Source organism: Heterodontus francisci, chromosome 8, assembly GCF_036365525.1.
Source record: "Heterodontus francisci isolate sHetFra1 chromosome 8, sHetFra1.hap1, whole genome shotgun sequence".
In the NCBI taxonomy this organism is placed as follows: domain Eukaryota; kingdom Metazoa; phylum Chordata; class Chondrichthyes; order Heterodontiformes; family Heterodontidae; genus Heterodontus; species Heterodontus francisci.
In genome coordinates this window covers 111,949,132-111,976,651 of record NC_090378.1, presented here as the reverse complement: position 1 = coordinate 111,976,651, position 27,520 = coordinate 111,949,132, and the positions used below count along the sequence as shown (strand labels likewise).

The following is a 27,520-nucleotide window of genomic DNA, read 5'->3' as shown; positions in this document are numbered from 1 at the left end:
CCATCCCCTCCTCATGTATCCATATTCCTCCATCCCCATATCCCTCAACCCCTTCATTATTTCCCTCAACCCTCTCTCACTATAAACCTCAATCCCCATATCCCTCCATCCCCTAACCATTTCCTTCAATTCCCCCCTCACTATATTCCTCCTCTCAGTATATCACCGATCCCTTCTTAGCCATTCCCCTCCCATCCTTACGATGAATATTAGGAGATTGACTCTGGCTCCTCCTGAGTCTACACGGCTCTATACTACACTGCTTGATGCTTTTACTCATCAGTCCATTGGGGGACACTTCCTTTTGAAGCATGGGGGTCACCTTGTTGGATCCAATTAAGCTACTTTAATTAAAAGCACATTGGCCTGCTAAGCCCTTGGAATAATGCGAAGAACACACTAGCTCCATCACACTCACTACCCCCCACACCACCCCTCAACCACCCCTCCCCCCCCACCCCCCCCCACCCCGCAGTTCATAGCAATCAGTGGGGAACCACCTGTCTCTACAATTTTACTGTCAGCTTTACCTATTATTAAAAGTGAAGTGTTCAAAACCCTGACCAGCAGAATGGCAGTCAAGTCTAGATGGGACAGAGGCCTCCTCTGTGTGTCCGACAGTGATTATAGAGAGTGAGCGTGTGAAAGGAGATCTGACAGCATGTTTGAAATTCCACAGTAGCTTCAAGGTCTTGGAGAACTGGAATGTGGACTGTGCTGTTGTGGATACGGAGTTGGCGGTGGAGGTGGGGGCAGAATTTCTGATATCATTTAGCTTAGATTCAAACTAGCAAGACAAGCAAATAGGAGTGAATCGGATCTCCCAGCACAAAGTCTTTTGAACAGAATAATAACCTTTGAACCTTGTTTTGAAATAATTTTTTTTTAAATCAGCAGATGATCTGCGGTGTTGGTCATGGTAAGTTGGAGGCTGTATTCTTTCCTAAGGGCAAGAGTGTTAAAAGGCGCTATGTAAATGCAAGTTGTTTGTGTTCTACCATGTGACACACACTGCATGATCCTGCTACTAAGGGACAGCGCACTTAGGGCGGAATCTTCCACTCTTAGGCTGTGACCATGAGTTGGGACCATTTCCAGATCCCGTTAGCACGCCTGCCTGGACATCTTCCCAGAGGCAGCCAATTAAGAGGCCATCTCCGGGTCCACCATCCAATTAAGAAGGGCGGGCAAGTCCCTGAGGCTGCAGGGCCAATCAGAGGGCCTGCAGTCTTGAGAGGAGGGCAGCCCCACCGCCAGAGTTGGGTGCTGCCACTGTCGGAGGGGGAACGCAAGGGCACCTCCATCTTGAGGTGCCCCCCCTGAAGAGGTATTAACTTTAATAAAATAAATTCTGGCCACATTTGCCAGGCCACCCCTGTAAAGGGGAAACCCCTCCACTGAATGGCCAGCGGCAGCAGGTGTGGCCAAGTGATGTCTGCGGTTCCGGTGCTGGGAGGGTTAATACAGGAGGCCGCCGGCAAGCTCCCTGCGGGATTGGGGAGCCTGTCTGCTGCTGAGAAGATCCTGGCTCTGTCCCTAATCAGCCAACAAATGGGTATTTAATTATGCAGATTGGCAAACTACTGCTGCTGGGTAGGTAGCGCAGTCTCTGCAGGTGATGTCCCAACTCTGGGAAGATAGCCTGGACCCATGCGTATTTCTCTGAAATTCCTCCTGGTCCCGCTTTGAAACCCACCCCCACAGGACAGGGAAGATTCTGTCCTTAGAGGACAATTATTATTCAACAAGGGAATTTTGCAGATTGGTGGGTGCTTATCATTTTCCAGCTCCAGTTCAGTAGCAGTAAACGATTGATTTTCTTTGTCCTTTATTTTAAATACTTTGGTCATTTTGCAGTGTGACGCGTGAAGTTTGATAGATGCTCTCAAAAGTTTAATTTTTACTTTTTCCCTCCTCACAAAAAAGGTCAGTAAATGATTCTTGGTACTAACACGAAATTGCTCAGGCTTGTCCTTGGCACAAGCTTAGTTGTAACTTTTGAGTTGAATTCCTAAGTAGTGCAGTGACAGAAGTGGCGATGTGTTTGTGTTGGAACCAGCTGACTGTTGACTGGGACGCTCACCCTGCTAACTGGCCTCTGATCCTTGCAGCAGTTGGCTGCTTAGGCTCACAGATGGTAGGAAAGGGTTCCTCTGTAGAGGTGGCTGTATCAGACTGCATGCCAAGGGTGTGGCTGACTACAGAGGGAAAACAATAAAGTTCATCCTCACTGTTGGGGATTGATCACCCAGCAATTGACTGTAGCTGTCAGTCTTGGCTCAGTGGTAGCACTCAAAGGTGTGAGTTCAACTGCAAAGACCTGAGCACATAATCCAGGTTGACATTCCAGTGCAGTACTGAGGGAGCACGGCACTGTCTAAGGTGTTGTTTTTCAGATGAGACATTGGACTGAGGCACTGTCCCTCTCTCAGGTCAATGTGAACGATCCCACAGCAGTATTTGAAGACGAGCAGGGGAGTTCTCCCAGATCTCTTGGCCGAAATTTATCCCTCAACCAAATCATGAAAAAAAAAACAGATTAGCTGGTTTTTAATCACATTGCTGTTTGTGGGATCTTGCTGTGTGTAAATTAGCTTCCATGTTTCCTACTTTACAACAGTTCAAAAGCATTTAATTGGCTGTAAAGCATTTTGGGATCTCCTGAAAACATGAAAGGTGCTATAGAAATGCAAGTTCCTTCTTTTGATTGTGAGCTGTCATTTCCTTATGGATTCCAAATCTTGTCTATGTCATCAGAGGAAGGAGAGGAGAGAGGAAGGAGGGGACAGGGGGGTTTGCTATACTTTCTGATCAGAGGTTGGGCATTTCTGCTGGAAGTAGGGGAGGTCAAGTGCTCAAGCACCTTGAGCAAGCTTCTCTCTTGTACCTTTTTGTTGTTGTTGTCATGTGGTGCCAGCTGCTCTAAGCTGGCAGGGGGATAAATGGCACCACAGTTGGCTTCAGAGTTGGATGTATGATGACTGTAAGTTGAGAATAGGACCGGGACGTGCTGTCATGCACCCTACCCCCACCACGCCTGAATGATCTAAGACACAAATCACTTGGTGGAAAGGCCGCAGGACACCAGCAAAGAGAAATAATAAATGCTCTGTACCATAACAAATATTAATAATCGCCAAATCCTTGGCTCATTATTATTACTAGGATTCTGTGGTTTCAAATCCTTTCTGTTCCGTTTCCTTTGATCCTGCCTCCAGGCAGCAGCCCTGACTAGGTACAATGGAAGGTTTTACTGCTGAGCAAATGTCTTGCAAATCATCTTTTTTGCTTCGCCTCCTGCCTTGCCAATGACATTCTTTAAAGGGGCAATCCCCCTCAGGAATATACGGATTGCAAAGCAGCCTCTGCACTGCTGCTGCTTATTTTTAATCTCTTCAAAAGAATTGCCAGGATTCCTGTCAACTTGTATATTCGGTTGTTTTGGAGTGCTCCATTCAGTAAAAGCTCAGCCCGTACTACACTGTCATCCCTGTCAGTCACCTCTCAATGCTGCGACCCTGCGTGGATTGGCATCTACGTTTCTACCAGGCCTGTTTAGCAAAGTGCTCTCTCCAGAAACAACTTAGGTTTAGAATCTAGAATTGTATCACTGGAGGGACAAATCTTGATTTTGTACAGTAGTGTAATAATGGTGATAGTGAGTCAGCAGCTGTTTTACATCTGGCTAGGATTATTTCTATGGGAATAAAAATTGGCAGAGGTGTTTCTAACTCAATGAGTCATGGAGTCATAACGGCACAGAAGGAGGCCATTCATCCCTTCGAGTCCATGCCGGCTCTCAGTAGAGCAATCAGGTCAGTCCTACTCCACCACTCTATCCCTGTAGCCCTGCAAGTTTATTTCCCTCAAGTGCCCATCCAATTTCCCTTTGAAATTATTCATTGTCTCCACTTCCAACACCCTCATAGGCAGCGAGTTCCAGGTCATTACCACTCGCTGTGTAAAAAAGTTTTTCCTCAGTCAATAACAGGAAATACTGGGAATACTCAAAAGGCCGGGCAGTGTCTGTGGAGAGAGAAATGAATTAACGTTTTAGGTCGTTTCGTCAGAACTGAAAAAAGTTAGAGATGGAGTGGCGCAGTGGTTAGCACCGCACCCTCACAGCTCCAGCAACCTGGGTTCAGTTCTGGGTACTGCCTGTGCGGAGTTTGCAAGTTCTCCCTGTGACTGTGTGGGTTTCTGCTGGGTGCTCCGGTTTCCTCCCACAGCCAAAGACTTGCAGGTTGATCGGTAAATTGTCCATTGTAAATTGCCCCTAGTGTAGGTAGGTGGTAGGAGAATGGTGGCGATGTGGTAGGGAATGTAGGATTAGTATAAATGGGCTTTGTTGGTTGGCACAGACTCGGTGGGCCGAAGGCCTGTTTCAGAGCTATGACTCTATGTTACAGGTTTTAAGCAAGTACAGAGGCAGGGACTGGGTTGGGGAGAAGGACAATTAAAGGGAAGGTCTCTGATAGGGTGGAAGACAGGAGAGGTTAAATGACAAAAGGGATGATATTGCAAGGCAAAAGGGAGTGGTTATGGAATAAGTAAAGAACAAAAAGATGGGTCCAGAGGAGGTGTAAATGGTAATCACAGAATCAATACCAGCAGCTGCTGTCTGAAAAAATAGAAGCAGCAGTCATGATATGAAATTGTTGAACTCTACCTGAATGCACACAGCATTCGCAACAAGATAGATGATTTAAAGGCGCAAATGGGTATAATCTAATTGCCATTATGGAAACTTGGCTACAGGGTGACCAAGACCGGGATACTGAATATTCAAGGATTTTCAACATTTAGGAAGGATAGGAAAAAAGGAAAAGGAGTTGTTGTTGCACTGATAATAAGAGATGGGATCAATACATTAGTAAAGGAGGATCTCAGATCGGAAGAACAAAATGTGGAATGTGTTTGGGTGGAGCTAAGAGGCAGCAAACATTGGTAGGAGTTGTTTAACAGTAGTGGTAGTGTGGGGCGTGATAATGAGATTAGAGAAGCATGTCGCATGGGTAATACAGTAATTATGGGTGACTTCAATCTGCACATAGATTGGGTAAATCGAATGAGCACTAATGCTGTGGCGGACGAGTTTCTTGAGTGTGTTAGGGATGGTTTTCTAGAGCAGTATGTTGAGGAACCAATGAGAGAACAGGCTATTGGATCCAGTATTATGTGATGAGAAAGGGCTAATTAATAATTCTTGTTGTAAGAGAACCTTTAGGGATGAGTGACCATAATATAATAGAATTTTACATTATGTTTGAAAGTGAGGTAGTTCAATCTGAAGCCAGGGTGTTAAATTTGAACAAAGGAAATTATGAAGGTATGAGGGGCAAATTGGCTGAGGTGGATTGGGAAAATACATTAAAAGGTATGACAGTACATAGGCAATGGATAGTCCTCAAAGAATTATTACATAGTTTACAGCAACTATACATTCCTTCAAGGCACAAAAATCCCAAAAGTAAAGGCAGTCAACCATGGCTAACAAAGGAAGTTAAGGATTGTATAAGATTAAAAGAAAAGGGCTATAAAGTTGCCAGAAATAGTAGTAAACCTGAGGATTGGGAGGATTTTAGAATACAGCAAAGGAGGACCAAGAAACTGATGATGAAAGGGAGAATAGAATATGAATGTAAACTAGCAAAAAACATAAAAATGGACTGTAAAAGCTTCTGTGGGTACGTAAAAAGGAGATGTTCGACTAAGACAAATGTGAGTCCATTACAGGCAGAGTCAGGAGAATTTATAATTGGGAATAGAGAATTGGCAGAGAAGGTATATGATTACTTGTGTCTGTCTTCATTGAGGAAGATACAAGAAATCTCCCAGAATTAGACATCCAAGGAATTAGGGAGAATGAGGAATTGAAGGAAATTAGTATTGGTAAAAAGATTGTATTGGAGAAATTAATGGGGCTGAAGGTTGATCAGTCCCCAGGATCCGATATTCTACATCCCAGAGTGTTGAAAGAGGTAGCCATGGAGATATTAGATGCATTGGTGATCATCTTCCAAAATTCTATAGATTCTGGAGCAGTTCCTGCAGATTGGAAGGTAGCAAATGTCAGCCCACTATTTAAGAAGGGAGGGAGAAAACAGGGAACTACAGACCTGTTAGCCTTACATCAGTAGTAGGGAAAATGTTAGAATCTATTCTAAAGGATATGATAAATGGACACTTGGATAATAATGATCTGATTGGGCATAGTTAACATGGATTTATGAATGGGAAATCATGTTTGACAAACCTGTTGTAGTTATTTTGAGGATGTTACTTAACAGTATTAATAAAGGGGAGTAGATGGACGTAGTATACCTGAATTTTCAGAAGGCTTTTGATAAAATCCCCCACAAGATATTGGTTAGCAAAATTAAAGCACATGGGATAGGAGGTAATATACTGCATGGATTAGGATTGGTTAACGGGCAGAAAACAGAGAGTAGGAATAAACGGGTCATTCTCGCATTGGCAGGCTGTGACTAGTGGGGTACCACAAGGATCAATACTTGGGCCTCAGCTGTTCACAATATATATCAATGATTTGAATGTGGGGACCATAGGTAATATTTCGAAGTTCGCGGATGACACAAAACTAGGTGGGACTGTGTGTTGTGAGGAAGATGCAAAGCGGCTTCAAGGGGATTTGGACAGACTTAGTGAGTGGGCAAGAACATGGCAGATGGAATATAATGTGGAAAAATGTGAGGTTGTCCACTTTGGTAGGAGGAATAGATGTGCAGAGTATTTCTTAAATGGTCAGAGATTAGAAAGTGTAGATATACCAAGGGACCTGTGTGTCCTCGTCAATAAGTCACTGAAAGCTAACATGCAGGTGCAGCAAGCAATTAGGAAGGCTAATGGTATGTTATCCTTCATTGCAAGAGGATTTGAGTACAGGAGTAGTGAAGTCTTGCTTCAGTTGTATAGAACCTTGGTTGACTGCACCTGGAGTACTGTGTGCAGTATTGGTCTCCTTACCTTAGGAAAGATATTATTACCATAGAGGGAATGCAACAAAGGTTCACCAGACTTGTTCCCAGGATGGCAGGACTGTCCTATGAAGAGAGATTGAGGAAACTGGGCCTGTATTCTCTAGAGTTTCGAAGAATGAGAAGTGATCTCATTGAAACCTACAAAGTACTTAAAGGGATAGACAGGGTAGATGCAGGTAAGATGTTTCCCCTGGTTGGGGAGTCTAGAACCACGGGACACAATTTCAAAATAAGGAGGAAGCTTAGGACTGAGAGGAGGAGAAATTTCTTTACTCAGAGGGTTGTGAATCTTTGGAATTCTCTACCCCAGAGGGCTGTGGAAGCTCAGTCATTGAGTATGTTTAAAGTAGAGATTGACAGATTTCTAAATACAAATGACATAAGGGGATATGGGGATAGTGTGGGAAAAAGGCATTGAAGTGGATGATCAGCCATGATCTTATTGAATGGCAGAGCAGGCTCGATGGGCTGAATGGCCTGCTCCTACTCCTATGTTCCTATGTTCAGTGTTGAGTCCGAAAGGCTGTAAAGTGCTTAATGAATGATGAGGTGCTGTTACTCAAGCTTACTTTGAGCTTCATTGGAATAGTGTAGAAGGCCAAGGATAGAGAGGTCAGAGAGGGAGTGGAGTGGAGATTTACAATGACAGGCGACCAGAAGCACAGGGTCACACTATCGGACTGAATGGAGGTGTTCCACAAAGCAGTCACCCAGTCTGCGTTTGTCTCCCCAAAGTACAGGAGATCACATTGTGAGCAGTGAATACAGCATAAGAAATTGAAAGAAGTACAAGCAAATTACTGTTTCACTTGAACTTCTTTCAATTTAGTATACCGTATCTAGCCTTTGCATAAGTAAGATTTGGAGTAAAATGGCGCTTAATTGGAATGCAGGAGACTGTTTATTTTAACCCACATGAAAACGTTAAGCTTGGCTTTTGTTGCTGTATTCGAAGCTGAAGCCAAGCCTTTGATAGATCCCACAGATTTACAGTCAGTCCACGAGGAGGAAAGAAATTGCTGTTCAACAACCAAAGACCAACAGCCAAGTTCCCAGTATTAACATGTCAGGAGAATGGTTGCCATTTTTCTTAATGCTTATCTTAATCTTTTAAAGTCCCCACCCCCCCTTTATTTGAAGGCCCATGCATTTCTGTTCATGACAATCTGGATGAATAGTAGAGGGCAAACAATGCTCTCCAATACTTTGTAGTCTGAGCCAAGAGTTAACCCTAAATTATCCATTTCATTACAGCCTTCAAAAGTGACTTTGCTCCAAGCATTGTGCGGTTGGTACTTTGTCTCCTCTGTATATAAAAAAACACGGTCTAATTGGATGGGACTCAGGGCTTTCAGTCTCCCTGGCAAACATCTTATTATTTCAAGCAGAAAGCATTCAGTGGGAACTGTGCAATTAATCTTCAAGAAAGAAAATTGTACCCCTGCCTAAACTCCTCTAAAATACGATTTTACTAATGAAATCTCATTAGATTGGAAGATGTGGGAACAAGACTAGCAGGGTCTCCCAAGTGGCTCCCACAGGTTTCCAAAGCATTTGTCTTGCGTCGCTTTATTTATTTTGCAATTCCATTTGAAAAATGATACATTGGGTTAGAGGTTGCAAGTCAATGTTTGCAATGCTGGTTGACCATATAACAAGGTGTGGAGCCGCCATAGTGTGAACAATTGTGGTTGGTACAGAAGATAAAACTTGCCAGACACCCAGTGGGCCAGAATGTACTGCAAAAATAACAGTGAGGCTATCAGACAGCAACTTCAGGCAAGCGCAGATGTGCAGTTAAACACAAACTGTGGAAGTTGCTGTCTGAGGTGCAGTGCTTCTCTGTAAACTGTGCACAAATGGCATCTCACCATCTGGCTCCCCATTCAAATATATTGAACACCGTGGGGTTCCTGTACTGATGTCGTAGATACAAACTAAACTTACCACTGAAAGTTAGGGCTCGCTCATTTCAGTCTGCCCTACTTAAAGGTAAAATAACTCCTTATTACTTCCAAACAACTTCTCTGGCACTGAAAATTAACTTTTACAAATGTAGAGACTCATTCCTTCAGATGTAATGTTGGCGGTTTAAAAAAGTAAAAATTTGAACTACATTTTTTGTTTTTAAATGTTTTATATTTTTTATCAATGCCTTTTAATCCAATCTCTCCCCCTCTTTTTATTTCACTTTCTCTACCTGATTTGACATTGATATTCTGACACTTTCTGATCAGACTGTGTTGCTCATTAATAATACTACAATCTGATTCGTTAAGGAGATACACAGTTGCTTGCTCTGTTCACACAGGGCCCAGGTTCCCTGTAAAGGATGCCATGCTTTTTGGATAGTTGGCTGACAGGAGCAGCCAGTGCCAAATGTTTCAGAAGTTAGTTGAAGTTAGTTAAGTGCAAGTGTAACAAACAGTGGGTGCAATTCGTTGGCTGGCTACAGTAAATTCTGGCCCATTGTGGAATCTCTTCCTGCCTTACGTCTCTGCTGACTATCACTTCCTTCACATCCCCTAGCCTCCTGCACCACATCTATTCTCTGGCACTCCCTCCCTAAACCCTTTCACCTCTCAACTGCTCTCTGCCTTTCAAAGTTTATTCAAGATCTATCTCTCTGACCAGCATTTTGGTCACCTCTCCTAACTTTTCCTTTAAGGCCTGGGGATCTTTATTCCTTGATACCTCTGTGAAACACCTTGGGATGTTTGTTTCTGTTAAAGGCACTTTTTTATTCCTTCACGGTATGTGGGCGTCACTGGCTAGGCCAGCATTTATTGCCCATCCTTAATTGTCCTTGAGAAGGTGATGGTGAGCTGCCTTCTTGAACCACTGCAGTCCATGTGATGTAGGTACACCCACAGTGCTGTTAGGAAGGGAGTTCCAGGACTTTGATCCAGTGACAGTGAAGGAACGGTGATATAGTTCCAAGTCAGGATGGTGTGTGGCTTGGTGGGGAACTTGCAACTGGTGGTGTTCCCATGCATCTGCTGCTCTTGTCCTTCTAGGTGGCAGGTTTGGAAGGTGCTGTCTAAGGAGCCTTGGTGAGTTTCTGTGTAGTTGTAAGGTGATGTCGATAGGATACATCTTCTTGTGCCCACCCAGGTTGCAGTTCTTGCTTGGGTACAGTTCATGGGCTCTGGCAGCTTTACCTCTCTCCAAGCAGCCGTTCATCATGTGTGAGTCCAGGTATATGTTGGCTGCCTGCGGGTACCACCCCCACTCTGGGACACCTCAGTGCTGTAGTGAGGGAGTGCTGCAGTGTCAGAGATGCCTTCATTCAGGTGAGATGTTTCGATAAGAACAAGCAAGCTTTGCATTTCTTTTGCACCTTTCATGACTTCAGGACGTCACAAAACACTTTACAACCAATGAAGTTCTTTTTGAAGTGTAGTCACCATTGTAATGTACAGAAGCACTGCAGCCAACTGCTACACAGCAAGATCCCACAAACAGCAGTGTGATAATGACTACATAATCTGTCGTAGGTGTTGATTGAGGGATAAATATTGGCCAGGACACTGGGGAGAACTCCCTTGCTGTTCTTGAAATAATGCCAGGCATCTTTTGCAACCAATTAGGAATGGGCAACAAATGATGGCCTTGCCAGTGACGTTCACATCCTTGACAGAATAAGAAAAAACCTGAGAGGGCAGGCGGGACCTCAATTTAACATCTCACCCTCTGTAGTGTCAGTGTAGAGTTTGTGCTCAAGGCTGTGGCATGGGACTTTGAGCCCACAACCTTCTGCCTCAGAGGTGAAGGAGTTACCCACCGACACCAGATGAATGTAAAAGATCCCATGCCACAATCTGACGTTCTCCCTCATGTCCTGAACAATGTTTCATCAACCAAGACCATCAAAAGCAGATTACCTGGTCATTTTATTTCATTTGCATTCTGTGAGCCTTTGCTATGTGCAAATTGACGGCTCAGTTTGCCTTCGTAACCATGGTGACTGCGCTTCAAAATGAAAGGTTTGCATTCATATCGTAGCTTTCACAATGCCAGGACTTCCTGACCAATCTGCCTGGATGCCTGGACTTTATAATCAATCAAATACTTTTTGAAGAGCAGTCACTGTTGTAATGCAGGAACATAGCAGCCAATTTGCCCACAGCCAGCTCCCACTAACAGCAATGTGAAAATGACCAGATCGTCTATTTTAGCAAGGTTGCTTGAGGGATAAATTTTGGCCAGGACAACAGGGAAAACTCGCCTGCATGTCTTCAAAAAGAGTGTCGTGGGTTACGTCCACCAGCCATCATCATGTGTGAAAGAAGGCACCTCTGACACTGCAGCACTCCCTCAGTACTGCACCAGAGCCTTATTACAGTGTCCAAACAGGGTTTGAACTCACAATCTTTTAGCTTAGTGGTCAGAGTGCAACACAACCAAGCCAAGCTGGCGTGCATGCTCCATTAATGGCCCGCTGCCGTCTAACTCCTCACTGCAATACCGCTACATGTCCGCTTCCTCATACAATAGGCCCCTTACTGGATGACACGGCACCATGCAGACACAGACCATGAAGATAAATACAGGAAAAGCACAGGTTGGTGGCACCTTCCAGTCACACTTTGACGTTTATTGCCCTTGTCAGTTTGTTATAAAGTCTATCCATCTGTGTGCTGCATATGAGGTTAGCCTAGGTGCTGCCAGTACATCAGCAGGGAGCAAATTGGATAAAAAGGCCTTCTGCACATGAGTGAAGCTTTGCTCTACTTTGTATTAATTTGTCAGTGAGATCGTTTTCATTCCATCTACCAGGACTGAGGTGTTTCTTGCATGCAAGCTGGTTATTCCAATTATCTTCCTTTCATTAGGGTTGGGGGTTGGGACTGTACTTCCCTTGCTTTCTCTGCCGTAACTCAGTGAGTAACTGAGCGAGTGAGCGGGCTGCCCTCAGTCGGAGGGTTTCGAGTTGGGTGAAATATGAGCTGACAATGCAGGCAGTTCGATGATAAATGCGAGACATTTCCTTCTGCGTGCTAATTCATTCACACTTCATTGGGCAGTCCTCCAGTCTCCCTTAATGCTACGACACAGTTTGTTAGCAGTTACAAGAGGGGAGACACCAGCTTGACAACAAACAGCGGCAGGTAATGTGTGAGAAAACAAATCCAAGCTATCCTCTTCCTTTTCCTTTTCCCTTCATCTTTCTCTTCTCCCAGGCCGGCCAACACCTCTCCCCAGCCCCACCCATCTCCTCCTGAAGGTGCTAACTCATTACTGCATTGTCGGATCGGAGGTGCTGTCTTCCACATAGACATTCAACTGAAACACTGTCTACCCTCTTAGGCGGATGTGAAAGATCTCACAGCACTATTTCAAAGTAGAGCAAGGGAGTTGTTCCTGGTATCCCTCAAACAAAATCACTGGAAAAATAAACAGATTATCTGGTCATTAACTCATTCCTGTCTATGGGGGCTTGCTGTGCACAAATTGGCTGCCGCGTTTCCTTCATTGCAACAGTGGCTACACTTCGGAAATACCTCATTGGCTGTGAAGCGCTTTGGGACATCCTGCGGTTGTGAGAGGTGCTGGATAAATGCAAGACTTTCCTCTCTTCTTTGATGGGGGATTTGCCAATTGGGTCCGAGTATCTTGAGCACGACATTGTATATCTGATGTTTTCCCAAAGTATACAGAAATTGCACATTACATCCCAGATGTTACCCTATAAGGAAAGTATGGAGAGCCAAGTACTGAATGAGGCAGGTTGGGGTAGAGTTTTGTCTACACAGCCTGGGTGGATGATTGCATGCCATTTATAGAACCCGTCTGATCTTCATTCTGGACAGCGAAGACTAGAAGCTACGCCAATGTTTCTGGGTGCCCGTCGTCTCTGCAATACTTTACAGCTACTTGTACGATACTTGTATTGCTTATCACACGCAGTTACTTTGAAGTGCTGTTATGTGCTCACTAATGTGTGAAATGGGAATGTCACACAGGCGCAGGAGGAGGCAACTGACAGGGGTCTTAGAGCAGGTGACGAGCAAGGGGAAGACCATGGTCCAGGTGAAGAAGATGGAAGGAAAAACAACGATCTAAACATAAATAGACTGTAATCCTGCTTCCTCACTGCACCCCACCCCCCTCCACATCACACATACATTGACCAAACAAGACAAGTTTCATTAGAGGCAGTTGAGTTGGCAATCCATTTCAATTTAAAATCTCAGCAGGGGGTCTGCTTGTTCTTCCCTTTGTCCTACTTCATTCTGAATCTTGGGTCTTTCTCCTGCTGCCCAATCGGCACGAAACAGATCCCTTCACCTTCTTTGAAGCAGCACACTTTGTGTGCTGTTCCTTTCCTTGTATTATTAATCAATGGCAGGTAGTTGAGTTGAGATTTGGCGTACATTTTGATATTGTTGACTGAACGGTGTAAAGACAAAAGGAATGTGTCCCATCGATTTAACTCATCTGCTGCACAAGCAGCTCATGGTTGAAATTTATTGCTGCTTTGCTGATCTGATCTTCGCTGTATTACTCTTATAAGCGTTCACTTACAGGGAAAGCCATCAATCCCCATTTGCAGGTCGTCTCTGTCTGCTCTGCTGGGAGTGCCTCAGGATGTTTGGTCCTCACTCTTTGTGCCAAGGCTGTCAGTTTGGCTTCTGGGCTGTTGTAGGGAATGAGACAAAAGGTGATTCCTCTGCCTTCTGCCTTGAGGCTGATCATTATTCCGCCTCCTGCCAAGGTACGGTCTGCTGTTCTCCCTCATTCAACAGCACTGAAGGAAGCAAAGTACATCAACTGGTCATTCATCTCCTTGCCATTAGTGGGATCTTCCTACACGCATAATGTCTTCCATAATTGCCTCAATAGCCATGTATGTGTGATGGGGTTGGGAGGTGGGCAGGGCAGCAAGGAAATAAGATTCTGGTCTGGTTGATTTTCAGTTAGTTATTTTTACTTCCATCCTCTTCTCATGGAGCATGGACTTCCCCTGGCTTCTCACCTGCTCCGGGACCCCTGCCAGCACTGGTTCATCAATAGGCCTCATCCCAATGGCATGCATGTGGAATAGCCCAGTCATAAGGACCCGTGTTCCAATGCCAACAGCAGGCACTCCCAGGCCAGCTGATGCTGATATTGGTTCATGTTGGGTCAATTTTAGCTCAACTGTTGCTCCAAAAAAAAAAGAACTTGAGACCAAACGTCAACCAAGGACCGATCAACTGTTCATTCAGCTCACCGCTCTGCACAAGTTCCTGGCCATATTTTCTTGTTCAAAGTAGGTTGTTGTGTGCGAAGCACTTTGAGAATCCCTAAAAGATGTCAAGGGACCCTATGTGAAGGCAGCTTTTTGCTTTGGTGTCTCACAGTGCACTCACTTATGCCAAAGAAGTTGACATAGAACCATAGAAAATAGGAGCAGGAGCAGGCCATTCGGCCCTTCAAGCCTGCTCTGCCATTCATTCTGATCATGGCTGATCATCCAACTCAGTCGCCTGTTCCCGCTTTCGCCCCATACCCTTTGATCCCTTTAGACCCAAGAGCTATATCGAACTCCTTCTTGAAAACATACAATGTTTTGGCCTCAACTGCTTTCTGTGGTAGCGAATTCCACAGGATCATCACTCTCTGGGTGAAGAAATTTCTCCTCATCTCAGTCCTGAAAGGTTTACCCCGTATCCTGAGACTATGACCCCTGGTTCAGGACTCCCCCACCATCAGGAACATCCTTCCTGCATCTACCCTGTCAAGTCCTGTTAGAATTTTATAGGTTTCGATGAGAACCCTCCTCACTCTTCTGAACTCCAGAGAATATAATCCTAACCGACTCAATCCCTCCTCATACGTCAGTCCCACCATCCCAAGAATCAGTCTGGTAAACCTTCGCTGCACTCCCTCTATAGCAAGAACATTCTTCCTCAGATAAGGAGACCAAAGTTGCACACAATATTCCAGGTCCTGTATAATTGCAGCAAGACATCCCTGCTCCTGTACTTGAATCGTCTCGCTATGAAGGCCAACATACCATTTGCCTTTTTTACCGCCTGTTGCACCTGCATGCTTACCTTCAGCGACTGGTGTACGAGAACACTCAGGTCTCACTCCCTTCTCTCAGTTTATAGCCGTTCAGATAATAATCTGCCTTCCTGTTTTTGCTACCAAAGTGGATAACCTCACATTTATCCACATTATACTGCATCTGCCATGCATTAGTCCACTCACTCAACTTGTCCAATTCACCCTGAAGCCTCTCTGTATCCTCTTCACAACTCACCCGCCCACCCAGTTTTGTGTCATCTGCAAATTGAGATATTCCATTTAGTTCCCTCATCTAAATCATTAATGTATATTGTGAATATCTGGGGTCCTAACACCGATCCCTGTGGTCCCGCACTAGTCACTGCCTGCCATTCGGAAAAAGACCCATTTATCCCTACTCTTTGTTTCCTGTCCGCCAACCAATTTTCTATCCATCGCAGTACACTACCCCCAATCCCATGCGCTTTAATTTTACATGCTAATCTCTTATGTGGGACTTTGTTGAAAGCTTTCTGAAAGTCCAAATAAACCACATCCACCGGCTCCACCTCATCAACTCTACTAGTTACATCCTTGAAGAATTCTAGTAGATTTGTCAAGCATGATTTCCCTTTCGTAAATCCATGCTGACTCTGCCCGATTCTACCACTGTTCTCTAAGTGCTCTGCTATAAAATCTTTGATAATGGACTCTAGAATTCTCCCCACTACTGACGTCAGGCTGACTGGTCTATAATTCCCTGCTTTCTCTCTACCTCCCTTTTTAAATAACGGGGTTACATTTAGCTACCCTCCAATCTGTAGGAAGTGTTCCAGAGTCTGTAGAATCTTGGAAGGTGACCACCAATGCATCCACTATTTCTAGGGCCACTTCCTTAAGTACTCTGGGATGCATACCTTCAATCGGCCTTCAATCCCATCAATTTCCCCAACACCATTTCTCTACTAATACTGATTTCTTTCAGTTCCTCTCTCTCACTAACCCCTGTGTTTCCCAACATTTCTGGTATGATATTTGTGTCCTCCTTTGTGAAGACAGAACCAAAGTATGCATTTAGTTGGTCAGCCATTTCTTTATTCCCCATACTAAATTCCCCTGTTTCTGACTATAAGGGACCTACATTTTTCTTCACCAATCTTTTTCTCTTCACATACCTATCGAAACTTTTACAGTCAATTTTTAATGTTTCCCGCAAACTTGCTCTCATACTCTATTTTCCCCTTCTTAATCAATCCCTTGGTCCTCCTTTGCTAAATTCTAAACTGCTCTCAATCCTCAGGTCTGTTGTTTTTTCTGGCAAATTTATATGCCTCTTCCTTGGATCTAATGCTATCTCTAATTTCCCTTGTAAGCCATGGCTTGGCTACCTTTCCCATTTTACTTTTGCGCCAGGGATAAACAATTGTTGCAGTTCTTCGATGCGCACTTTAAATGTTTGCCATTTCCTATCCACCGTCATCCCTTTAAGTAACGTTTCCCAATCCGTTATGGCCAACTCGCGCCTCATACCTTCATAGTTTCCTTTACTAATATTCAGGACCCTTGTCTCAGAATCAACTATGTCGCTCTCCATCTTGATGAGGAATGAGCCTTTTAAATATTTCAGGATAAAATCAGACAAATGATTGAATGACAAAATCAGGCAAATAGGTTGTGCTGTGATGGAGAGAAAGGAATAGAAGGAGTGATAGGGTGAAATGAAGTAATGTGGCAGGAGGTTCATGTGGAACATAAACTCTAGCATCGACCAGTTGGGCTGAATGGCCTGTTTCTGTGCTGCTTATGCTATCTTCCTCTGTGTAATTATGGTGTTATACTGCCCCATGGACTTACCCCAGCAACCAATCTGTTTTTGTTGCTGCGTTTTACGGCTACCAGCTCCAGGTTCTGAGGATGAGCACCAGCATTTCAGGATAGCAACACTGTCCTTTTTAACCTGAAAGCCCATTTTCCTTCCCCCACTGTTGGCTCAGCGGACCCTCTAATCTGTCTTTACACTAAAGTCTTCGGGTCTTCTGTCAGTCAAATCATGTAGACTATAGCTCAGCAAAACTGCATCCTCATTAAGAGGGCTATAAAAGGCCTCACCTGCTGTGTTCAGACACTTTTCCCCATTCTCCCAACATGATGCCAGCTGCAGTGGGTTAGATACGGAGTAATGCTCCCTCTACACTGTCCCATCAAACACTCCCAGGGCAGGTACAGCATGGTACATATAGGGTTAGCTGCTGCCTAATTGGATTGCTGAGTGCTGAATGCAGCAACGAGGTGCAGCTGACTGCAAAAAAAGAAAAAAAAAGAAAAAAGAAAAAGAAAAGAAAAAAACAAGAAACGGGTTAGATACAGAATAAAGCTCCCTCTACACTGTCCCATCAAACACGTGTTGTTGAGCAGAGAGACCTTGGGGTGCAAGTACATAGTTCCCTGAAAGAGGCAACACAGGTAGACAGGGTGGTGAAGAAGGCTTGCCTTCATTGGCTGAGGCATTGCGTACAAGAGTTGGGACGTCATGTTACAGTTGTACATAACGTTGGTTAGGCCGCATTTGGAGTACTGTGTGCAGTTCTGGTCACCGCACTACAGGAAAGATGTGATTAAGCTAGAGAGAGTGCAGAAAAGATTCACATGGATGTTGCCTGGTTTGGAGGGCTTGAGTTATAAAGAGAGATTGAATAGGCTGGGTCTGTTTTCCCTGGAGTGAAGGAGGCTGAGAGGGGACATGATAGAGGTATATAAAATTATGAGAGACATAGATAGGGTAGATAGCCAGAGTCTGTTTCTCATGGTAAGGGTGACTAAAATTAGAGGGCATAGATTTAAGGTGAGAGGGAGGAGGTTTAAAGGGGATCAAAGGGGTAAATGTTTCACACAAAGAATAGTGGGTATCTGGAATGAGCTGCCAGAGTAGGTGATGGAGGCAGGAACAGGAGCAACATCTAAGAGGCATCTGGACAGGTACTTGAATGAGAAAGGTATAGAGGGATATGGAATTAATGCAGGCAGGTGGGATTAATATAGATTGGCATTATGGTCAGCATGGACGCGGTGGGCTGAATGGCCTGTTTCTATGCTGTATGACTCTACTACTCTACTACTCCTAGTGTAGGAACAGCAGGGGTTAGATACAGAGTAAAGCTCCTCTATACTGTCCCATCAAACACTCCCAGTGCAGGTACAGCAGGGGTTAGATACAGAGTAAAGCTCCTCTACACTGTCCCATCAGACACTCCCAGTGCAGGTACATCATGGGTTAGATACAGAGTAAAGCTCCTCTACACTGTCCCATCAAACACTCCCAGTGCAGGTACATCATGGGTTAGATACAGAGTAAAGCTCCCTCAACACTGTCCCCATGAACCACATCCCAGGGCAGTTAGAGCACAGGGTTAGATACAGAGTAAAGCTGGACATACAGCTAACCAAATCGGAACTCAGTGATGCCATTGATTCTCCAGCCAGTGGAAAAGCCCCTGGGAAGGACAGCATTACCCCTGAAATAATCAAGAGTGCCAAGCCTGCTATACTCTCAGCACTACATGAACTGCGATGCCTGTGCTGGGACGAGGGAGCAGTACCCCAGGACATGCGCGATGCCAATATCAACACCCTCTATAAAAACAAAGGTGACCGCGGTGACTGCAACAACTACCGTGGAATCTCCCTGCTCAGCATAGTGGGGAAAGTCTTTGCTCGAGTCGCTCTGAACAGGCTCCAGAAGCTGGCCGAGCGCATCTACCCTGAGGCACAGTGTGGCTTTCGTGCAGAGAGATCGACCGTTGACATGCTGTTCTCCCTTCGTCAGATACAGGAGAAATGCCACGAACAACAGATGCCCCTCTACATTGCTTTCATTGATCTCACCAAAGCCTTTGACCTCGTCAGCAGACGTGGTCTCTTCAGACTACTAGAAAAGATTGGATGCCCACCAAAGCTACTAAGTATCATTACCTCATTCCATGACAATATGAAAGGCACAATTCAACATGGTGGCTCCTCATCAGAGCCCTTTCCTATCCTGAGTGGCGTGAAACAGGGCTGTGTTCTCGCACCCACACTATTTGGGATTTTCTTCTCCCTGCTGCTTTCACATGCGTTCAAGTCCTCTGAAGAAGGAATTTTCCTCCACACAAGATCAGGGGGCAGGTTGTTCAACCTTGCCCGTCTAAGAGCAAAGTCCAAAGGACGGAAAGTCCTCATCAGGGAACTCCTCTTTGCTGACGATGCTGCTTTAACATCTCACACTGAAGAGTGCCTGCAGAGTCTCATCGACAGGCTTGTGGCTGCCTGCAATGAATTTGGCCTAACCATCAGTCTCAAGAAAACGAACATCATGGGGCAGGACGTCAGAAATGCTCCAACCATCAATATTGGTGACCACGCTCTGGAAGTGGTTCAAGAGTTCACCTACCTAGGCTCAACTATCACCAGTAACCTGTCTCTAGATGCAGAAATCAACAAGTGCATGGGAAAAGCTTCCACTGCTATGTCCAGACTGGCCAAGAGAGTGTGGGAAAATGGCGCACTGACACGGAACACAAAAGTCCGAGCGTATCAATCCTGTGTCCTCAGTACCTTGCTCTATGGCAGCGACGCCTGGCAACGTATGTCAGCCAAGAGCGTCGTCTCAATTCATTCCATCTTCGCTGCCTCCGGAGAATACTTGGCATCAGGTGGCAGGACTGCATTTCCAACACAGAAGTCCTCGAGGCGGCCAACATCCCCAGCTTGTACACACTACTGATTCAGCGGCGCTTGAGATGGCTTGGCCATGTGAGCCGCATGGAAGATGGCAGGATCCCCAAAGACACTTTGTACAGCGAGCTCGCCACTGGTATCAGACCCACCGGCCGTCCATGTCTCCGCTTTAAAGACGTCTGCAAATGCGACATGAAGTCCTGTGACATTGATCACAAGTCGTGGGAGTCAGTTGCCAGCGTTCGCCAGAGCTGGCGGGCAGCCATAAAGACGGGGCTAAAGTGTGGCGAGTCGAAGAGACTTAGTAGTTGGCAGGAAAAAAGACAGAGGCGCAAGGGGAGAGCCAACTGTGTAACAGCCCCGACAAACAAATTTCTCTGCAGCACCTGTGGAAGAGCCTGTCACTCTAGAATTGGCCTTTATAGCCACTCCAGGCGCTGCTCCACACACCACTGACCACCTCCAGGCGCGTATCCATTGTCTCTCGAGATAAGGAGGCCAAAGAAAAGCTCCCTCTACACTCCCAGTGCAGGTATAGCACAGGGTTAGATACAGAGTAAAGCTCCCTCTACATTGCCCCATCAAACACTCCCAGAAGAGGTACAGCACAGGTTAGTTACAGAGTGAAGCTCCCTCTACACTGACCCCAGGATAAACGAAAAAAAAGAAAAAATGGGTTAGATACAAGAAATAAAAAGAAAAAAATGGGTTAAAAGCAAGAAAAAAAAAAGAAAAAAAAGAATTAGATGCAGAGTAAAGCTGTATTACCCGAACAATATTATCAAGCACCTACCTCAGAACTGCAACGACCTGTTGCAATAATGTGACATGTTTTCTATGTTTGAGTGTTTGCGGACTTACATTAGCTCCCAATCCAGCAATGCCTCTGTTTCAAAATTCTCATCCTTGTTTTCTAATCCCACCATGGCCTCGCCCCTCGATGACCTCTGTAACTTCCTCCTACCCTCCATGATCTCTGCGTTACTTCAACTCTGACCTCACGTGCATCCCTGATTTTAATCACTGCTCCACTGGCAGCCGTGTCGTCAGCTGCCGAGTCCCTCAGCTCAGGAATATCCTCCCTCAACCTCACTGCCTCTCTATCCTCCTTTAACGTGTTCCTTCAAACCTACTTCTTTAACCAAACTTGATCGCCTGTCATAATATCTCCTTATGCGGCTCGGGGTCAAATTTGGCTTGTTAATCTGCTCTGGGATGTTTTACTACAGTAAAGGTGCTATATAAATGCAAGATATAGTTGTTGTGAGACAATCACTAATTGCAGTGGAGTGATGCTCATTTGAAGCTTGTTTGTGATTTCTGGTTTCATTCCAGTCTGTAAGATTGCTCCATTATTCTTACAGCACTGTCATCTTGGCTGATCTGTGAATCTCCGCAAGTTATGAGTTTAAGCCCCATTGTCGGACCCAAGTAGGTGAATATAGACTTATCACTCACTCCCGTGGAGTGTTGAGGGAGTGCTGCAGTGTCCGAGGTGCAGAGGAGATGGTAAAGCTGAATGGAAAATTCAGGCAGCCGTAAAAGATCCCAGGGAACTGTTAGAAGAAGAGCAGGGTGATCTCCCGGTGTTCCGGCCAACATTCCTTTCCCCAGTCAACACTATTGTCAAAAAAGATCACCCCATCATTCATTCCATTATTGTTTGTGAAGTCTTGCTGTGCACAAACTTTCTGCTGAATTTCCAATTCAGCCTTCAAATTAATTAACTCTACACAAGGCATTTTGGGACACTTGAGAGGTGATAAGGTGTGACATAAATGCGAGGCTGTCCATCTGATTTTCACATTCTGTGGTACGTCCTTTATCTGAGCTGTCAGTGAATACAAAGTAACTGGGACTGAATACCCTCATTGCTCTCTTCAGATATACTGTGAAGGGGGCAGGGTAAAGTGTGGGGCTCGGATTGGGCCTATTCCTGGATGTTCATCACATGACCTGCTGCCTCCAACCTTCCCGCCCCCCCATGCCCACACCATTGGTCCATCCTCTGGGTGCATTACCTTCCGTCAGCCAATTGGAAAGGTAACAGACTGTTTGTTGCCCAATTGGATTTATCTTGACTGTTGGTGAAACATCCTTTCTTCCGCTGCATCGCCGATATTTGTAGAAGTAATAAATGAATGTATTCAAATATTGTTTAATTGCACCTATGATTTTTCTCCTGGGTTTTTTTTGCTTGGAGCAGTATCCTGTAGATTAATCTTTAATTCCTGGAGACTCCTCAATAGTCCTGGAGGGATAGCAAGCCTACGTTCAATTGAAGGAGGTGGAGAACAATATGGAATAAGATAACTCTGATCCAGGCAAATTATTCACGAAGGCAGTAGTGCACATCTGCCAGGAGGTGGAATTTAAGAATGGGGAATTGGGAGTAAAGAGGGAAGGTGGATGCGAGTTATACAGTAAATTCCGAGGGAGGAGGGTTGGAACAATCCCATGAGCTCAAGACCAAGCTGGAAGGAAGGGGTCTGTTGAGAGGGAAAGCAGCTGGGCTGAATGTGAGGCAACATCAGATGAGGACGGGATCACACTGTGCCATGGTACGCACCCACCACCCACGCCCCCAGTGACAGAAGCAGCCAGCACAGGAGGTGAAGAGTGGCCATTTGCGTTGGGTACTAGAGGGCAGCACCTGTCATGGGACTGTACCCCAACAACCCCAGCACCTGCAGTGGGACTGTACCCCAACACCAGGCAACATCTGCCGTGGGATTGTACCCCAACACCAGGCAGCACCTGTCATGGGACTGCACCCCAACAACCCCAGCACCTGCCGTCGGACTGTACCCCAACACCGGGCAACATCTGCCGTGGTACTGTCCTATTGCAGGTGTTGCCAGGTGTTCGGTACAGTCCCACAGCAGGTGCTGCCTGGTGTTGGGGTACAGGGCAGCACCTGCCATGACTGTACCCCAGCACCTGCAGTGGGACCGTACCCCAACACCGGGCAGCACCTGTGGTGGGACTGTACCCCAACACCGGGCAGCACCTGTGGTGGGACTGTACCCCAACACCGGGCAGCACCTGTGGTGGGACTGTACCCCAAAACCTGTTGGGAGGGGATGAGGGGAGGAAATGGTGGGCAAGGGCAAATTGGGACTGGTTTAGTCTAAAGGACAAAAATGACCATCCCTTTCTCTGATCTTTCTTGTAGCAGGTTGATACTCGAACATGATTCAGAATGAGATATCCACTCTTACCCACTATGGTAGGACCCATGGTAGTAACGACAATACCATTAAACTCTCCACACCTTTCTTATCTCCCTCTCCTCTCCCCGTCTCCTTCCATCCTTTTTCCTCCCCTCCCCTCTGCTCCCCTTCCTTCCCTATTCCTCTCCTTTTCCTACCTCCCGCTGTCCTCCCTCCCCTCTCCTCCTCCCTCTCCACCTCTCTCCCTCCTCTCTTTTCCCCTCACATCTCACCTCCCCTATCCTGCCCCCTATCCTCTCCCCTCCAGTCTCCTCTCTCCCTTCCTCTCCTCTCTTCTCCCCTCTTTTGTTTCCCCTCCTGTCTCCACTCCCTGCTCCTCTCCTCTCCCTTCCCCTCTCCCCTTCCCTTCCCCTCTCTCCTCTCCTCTTCCCGTCTTTCTGCATCAGCCTTAGCAAATTCTTCTTCGATTTATGGTATCGGGCACAGTTCTCTGTGAATGTTGCTTTTAATTACAGAATATCTGTAGCATTCCACCTTTTAGTGTTAATTTGGCTTTTTAATAAAAGAAAGAGTTTCTGCCCTGACTCCAGTGATTTAAGTGGGCGAGGGGAGGGGAATTGCTGTGTACCAGATCTATTAGGGTCCTGTAGGACTGTAAACCCTGTAGGGGTGTTAACGAGCATGACTGTTTATCAAGGAAATGAAAACCATTTAGTTTAATTGCCACATATTGTTAAATAGGCTGTTGGGGAATCGGAGCTGGATTACAGCCAAAGACAGGGCTCTTTTTGAGTTCTGCAAATTCATTCGACTTTTCATCTTCTGCCTGCATGTTTCATTTTATTTTTCTAAGGATGATTTATTTCTGTACATAGAGAGAGAGAGTTGACTGGGCTTTCTCCACCACTAACACCATGAGGCAGTCCTGCTGACAAACCCAGGAGCCTTGGCTACCTTCTCCATCAGGTAATGTTGCCAACTGTGGTTGGGCATTTTCCTGGAGGGTCATCACATGACCTCCTGTTTCCAACCGTCCCACCCCCACGCACCCGCCATTGGCCACCCAACGTGCCCGTCCTTGCAGAATCCCGCCTTCCCATCCCAATCAGAAAGTGAACAGTCTGTTCATCGCCCAGGAGGTTGATTCTCGCCTGCCAGTTAAATGGCCTTTTCTCTCATGTTCAATACTTTTATTACTAATGAGCAAAAGTGTTGAAAGAAAACATTAACAAAACAATATTTTCAAGGTCCCATGATTTTTCTCCCGGGTTTTTGTTTGCTCACAGCAGTGTCCTGGAGATAAATCTTTAATTCCTGGAGACTGCAGGTCAATCCTGGAGGATTGGCAACCCAAACATCAGTGCCAATCATCAATTATGCCCAATGAGGCTGGCGTGTGACAACTGCCTCCTTCAATAATGTCGTAACGGATTAATTTGCCAAAAGACTTTTAATTGTTCATGTGACTCGTTAATTGGCTGTGACAAACACACACACACACAAATAAAAGATCATCCTCTCCCTCTCTCCGCACTGTAGTCGTGGCTGGGAGCTCATTCTAGGATGGCCTGGGCACTTAGCTGGCATTATGTGGGTTTAGGGAGGCAGAGGGCGGGGGCTTGGGGGGTGGAGGGCAGGAAGTCTTCTGATGCTCACCATCCATCCCCAGTCCTGGCAAAAATCATTGCCACTTATACGGTTGATTCTGATATAAAAATATTTATCGCAAATGAATATAAATATTTAAAATGCGAATCTTTCAGTGACGATGTGTCACTGCTGGATTTTATCCAGTAATAGCTATCTGCTATTTTAATTTCTCTTTCCATCCTTCCTCTTGCCATTTTATCTTTCTCTCTTTCATCCTTTCTCTTTGTTTCTCCACTGACACTTTTCATGGGGCTGTTGGGCAAAGCTGGTCACTTTTGGCTGTGATGCTCCAGCAGTTGAATAGCCTGGTGAAGTAGCTGAGGTTCACAGTGCCCGTGGAAGGAGGAGGGAGGGGGAAATAATAGGACCGAGCTCACTTTACATTCTGCAGGATGGGCAGAGGTCCTGGCCGATTCCGTGGGTCGATCTGCCAGAGATTCCGACAGAACAAAGCAAAGCAAAAGATCCAAATTGCTCGAGGCAGAACAATAGCCTGAGATATCTGACAAGAGGTGAATGGAACATAATGCTCAGTGGAGGTTACACTGCCGCTTAATGAAAAGGGCCACTTAATTGCTGTGGTGTCACTCCCAGCATCCTGCTCCTTTTGTGTCGAAAATCTTGCAGTATTCCAAAGGCATTTGGTAATGATTTCACCTCCTGTCAGCTCAGCAGTATGGAGAGAGAGAGAGAGTCAGAGAATAAAAAATAAACAATGAACAAAGGGAGGGGAGAAAAGAGAACAGGGAAGGAAAGAGGAAGACGGAAAAGAAGAAAGAGGGAGAGATGCTGTAAAAATAAAATATAAGCAAAGAGAGAGATAGAGAGACAGCGTGAGGAGGAAAGAAAGTTAGGGATAAACTGCTCATTAGGCCTGTATGAAGGATATTGGGATCATTTTGTCACAGAGCCTGGTTGGATGGGAACACAGGTCGGAGACAGGGTGAAGACACTAAAGGGACGATTCTGTGACCCGTGCTCTGTGCTGGGAGGGGAGCCTTGTAAAATAAGCCCTAATGCTTCAAACCATTGAAAACACTGGGGCAGACTGACAATACGCTGCCTGGGTATAAAACCGGCATTGAGGATCAGCTGCCCATTGGATAACCATGATAGATTTTGTTTGTAATTTCACAATCCCATTGTGAAACCTGGGCAGCAAACTGACTCCCAAGATCAGCTGTGATAGTCAAAGAACACGGAGGAATAAAGGGAGTGCTCAAGCCAAGCTTCTGGGAGTTTGCAGATGACACCAAAGTTGGTGGTATAGTAGACAGTGAAGAAGGTTGTCTAAGGTTGCAACAGGATATAGATAAACTGAGAAAGTGGGCAAGGGCGTGGCAAATGGAATTTAACGCAGACAAGTGTGAAGTAATACATTTTGGGAAGTTAAACCAGGGTAGGACATATACAGTGAATGACAGGGCCCTGGGGAGTGTTGTTGAGCAGACAGACCTTGGGGTGCAAGTACATAGTTCCCTGAAAGTGGCAACACAGGTAGACAGGGTGGTGAAGAAGGCGTTTGGCATGCTTGCCTTCATCGGCCGAGGCATGTGTACAAGAGTTGGGATGTCATGTTACAGTTGTACATAACGTTGGTTAGGCCGCATTTGGAGTACTGTGTGCAGTTCTGGTCACCGCACTACAGGAAAGATGTGATTAAGCTAGAGAGGGTGCAGAAAAGATTCACAAGGATGTTGCCTGGTTTGGAGGGCTTGAGTTATAAAGAGAGATTGGATAGGCTGGGTCTGTTTTCCCTGGAGCGAAGGAGGCTGAGAGGGGACATGATAGAGGTATATAAAATTATGAGAGACATAGATAGGGTAGATAGCCAGAGTCTGTTTCCCATGGCAGGGGTGACTAAAGCTAGAGGGCATAGATTTAAGGTGAGAGGGAGGAGGTTTAAAGGGGATCAAAGGGGTAAATTTTTCACACAAAGAATAGTGGATATCTGGAATGAGCTGCCAGTGGAGGCAGGAACAGCAGCGACATTTAAGAGGCATCTGGACAGGTACTTGAATGAGCAAGGCATAGAGGGATATGGAATTAATCCAGGCAGGTGGGATGAGTATAGGCATTATGGTCGGCATGGACGCGGTGGGCCGAAGGGCCTGTTTCTATGCTGTACGACTCTATGACTCGATGACTCTATAACTCTATGACTACCTGGCTTTGAATGGGACAGTCCAGCACAGAATGAAATTTCCAAACACTGAACTGGATAGTCTTTGTGGCAAAAAAACTGACTTTGTTCCTCCAGTACTGTGCATATTGGGGTGGGGCTGTTAGTTACTCAAGGTGGCTGAAGGTGTTGGAGAATCCTTTCTGCAAGCCAACTGTCAGACAATGTTTCGGGGCCCTGTTTAGTGTGTCAGTGTTTGCTGGTACACATCAGTATGGACTGGGTTCCTCTCTGGTCATGACAGGCAGACCAGATGCCACGGATCGAAGGCCGGAACACAGCGTATATTGGTGCTGATCATGGCAGTTAGCACTGGGGGCCACTGAGCCTGGACATGACACTGCACACAGTGCGTCCTGCTCCAATGGGAATGAGAATGGAGAAGGTGGCAATGACGGGGGTGCGGGAGGACGGAGTGGTGATGAACACAAGGTAATGAAGAGGAAAAGAAAGAAGGCAGAAGATGGGAATGATGCTTTGGCAGAAAAGAGGAAAACACTAAGCATACTGCTGAAGGAATTATAGAGACACTGAGCACACTGCTTTAGAGAAAGAGGAGAGAGACAGAGCACACTGCATTTGAGAACGAGGAGATACACTGAGCCCACTGCTTATTAGAAAGAGGAGAGACACTGAGCACACTGCTACAGAGAAAGAAGAGAGACTGAGCGCACTGCTTTAGAGAAAGAGGAGAGACACTGAGCACACTGCTTATTAGAAAGAGGAGAGACACTGAGCACACTGCTTTAGAGAAAGAGGAGAGAGACAGAGCACACTGCATTTGAGAACGAGGAGATACACTG

At 45.7% G+C, this 27,520-nt stretch overlaps 1 protein-coding gene across 2 annotated transcripts in view; it reads left to right on the top strand.

The window, feature by feature from the left end:
• Nucleotides 1–27,520, top strand: part of LOC137372589 (pre-B-cell leukemia transcription factor 1-like) — a 697,223-nt gene that overhangs the window by 26,617 nt on the left and 643,086 nt on the right. The window lies entirely within an intron of this gene.